The sequence below is a fragment of the Syngnathus acus genome, chromosome 10 (assembly GCF_901709675.1).
Source record: "Syngnathus acus chromosome 10, fSynAcu1.2, whole genome shotgun sequence".
Lineage (NCBI taxonomy): Eukaryota > Metazoa > Chordata > Actinopteri > Syngnathiformes > Syngnathidae > Syngnathus > Syngnathus acus.
This window is the reverse complement of record NC_051095.1, coordinates 16,993,985-16,996,712: the sequence shown is the minus strand read 5'-3', so window position 1 is coordinate 16,996,712 and position 2,728 is coordinate 16,993,985.

Below are 2,728 nucleotides of genomic sequence, written 5' to 3'. Positions count from 1 at the left end.
GTGTGTGCAGCTTTATGCGAAACCAACATTTATTGGACTGTGAACTCTACTCATCACATAACGAAGCAGTTTGGCAGATAGTGAACAATTAAAAAAAAAAAAACAGTTGCGATTTACTATACACAGACAATATTGCCATACTGACAGTCATCTAGTCTTTATCCAATGGACAGAACACCTAATCTTATTGCAGCTTACTGAGATGCTGTGACCATCGTCACGTATATCCGACCAATTAATTTATTTTATATATAAATTTGTACCCACACTTTCCACACTGCCTCCCTACCTTGCCAAATGCTATTATGCTGATAAACAAAGAGTGGGCCAGTCGTAAATTGTTCCCCAGGTTTTAGTTTGGAAACCTGGATTAAGATTTTAGATATTAGCCAATTTGTGCAGTTACTATAGCAAAACACTGGATGGCAGTCCTACAAAATCATGTGTGGGTTGCGCAGCAAACAATGGTGCAAATTTAGAATGGAAGAAAAAAAACAACAAACAATTGTTGCCTCAAGATTGAGTGTAAAATTGGTCCAACATCATGAAAAGGGACAGAACCACCACCTCTGGAAAAAAAAAAAGAAGAAAAAAAAACCTGCTTATGAATCACCCGCTGTGCTCGACACTTTTGCCGTGGTCAATGCTGATGCTCAGCAGGAATTGCTCTACTGGGTTTACTAAGTCAAGTTGAGGCAAAAGGTGCTTAGCTCATCTAAACTTCTACCTGTGTGACCTTTCTCTTTCTCTGATGCTCTTTATCATTCCAATAATGTCTTGATTTTCATGATTTGGAAGCTTCATTTTAAACACTCGAAAAAAATCCATCATTCAAATTTGGCAGTGTTAACAACACTCTAGTTTGAGGTGAGTCAACATTTCAAGATATTTTTATTTTCCCTTTAAAGCTCCCTTTGCTGGCTGCATATAGACTTAATGGTGCTATTAACAATGTAGAAACATTTAATTTTGGGAGTTGTTTTACGACATGCATATTTTGTAAGCAAACGGGAATTTGAATGTGTAAAAATAAATAGATATTTTATCATCACAAGAACTGATTTTTAGTTATACAGTAAAAGAAGGTAACATTTCAAAAATAATCTTACAGACTGTGGCCATGAACAAAATGAAAGAGTTGCGAACAATAACCAAGGTAGGTTCATTCTTGATCTGATAATCTAAAAATATCTAACTTGATGTTGTGGCCATTTGTCCTGTATCAGGCCAGAGTGGGTATTCGTCTGTTCGTCCTGCACTGTGCCAATTCAATAGGAGACTACAAATCTACTATACAGCTTCTCATCAGAACGTGGGCCCTTGAAACTCAGCTGCACCCTGCGGGACTCCCATTACACTCACCAGGGACATTCACCTTCATTATTAACACACACTCCATGACATTCATGACACAAGGCTCCGCCCTGCATGTGTGTGTGTGTGTGTGTTTACATAAATTTATGCCTGCGGGTAATTAAGTTTTCATGCTGGGTGTTAATAATGCCATCATGGGAGACGAAGAGTGGTGCAGGCAAGATGTTGAAGATGGAAGGAAAACAGCTCATGATAAAGTGTGAACGTGTATGTGTGTGTATGTGTCGAGATGTTTGATGAACAGTTGTAATCAGCAGGTTTCGTCTAGGGTGGGTAAAGGGGTGTTCTGGAAAAGCACGAGGAGAAGAGAGGGAAACAAAGAGAGAGGAGGTTTTAATTGCGGCTAAAGAGGATGTTAGCAGTCCTCCACTCCCGCTGACACTTGCAGCTCGTAGGTGAGGAGGCATGTGGAGTGGACTCCTCGGACCCCTCCAGGGCACAGCCTCACTTCTACAAGTGGATTTTCTCCAGTGTACTCGAGCAGTGGATTTCTGTATGCTCCTGAAAAGCTTCAAACATTACAGAATAGCCTACTGCGTGTACACACCGTGAGACCCTTGGCCTTCCACCTCAGGAGACCAAAGAATGTATGTTGTAGAGTATTTTGCTTGACTGCCAGTGTAAACAAGAATGTCAGCTGCACTACTTCGCATTAATTACAAAACACTGGTGAAAAATCATATAGAAAGAAATGAAAAGCAATACTGCTGAAACTTACAAGTAAGTGGAGTTACCTACATCACAGTTTCATTCGACACACAAACAGATGCAAATTAGTTCCAAGTGAAAAAAGAGCATTTTTGTCAAGAAAATATCACTTTAAAGTTATGGCTTGCTAGTGTTCCCTGCATATTAAGTTTATTACAGTCGTCGTCGAGATTTATGCATGTTTGAATGTTTGCAGAGCTCCTTGATCTCTGTGAGTAAACGTGATGTTAATACATGCAGAATCCAGACATTTCTTTTAATGCTGTACTGCTAACGAGTATGAAAAATGCGAGCAGCGACCCAACATTTCTGCAAAGTGCGATATTTTCAGGCTACGTTTTAAATTCACATGGTGATAAGTGGTTGTTATCTTCCCTGCAACGATAAAGTGGCACCAATTTATATTCCCCCTATCTTTGCATGGCGTAGCTATATCAGTCCATCTTGAGGAGAGCGCCTTCTATTTAGGGGCCAAGCACTATCTAAGCTTACAGCTGGTCGCCTGGTGATTTAAGTCTGACATCTCCACAGTGTTACCACCATATTTCTCTCTCCACGTCTCCCCAATCCCTCCTCCTCAACCATATATCTCCCTCATTGTTAAATGCCCCCCCCTTTTTTTGCAGCATTGCTATTATTTGAACAG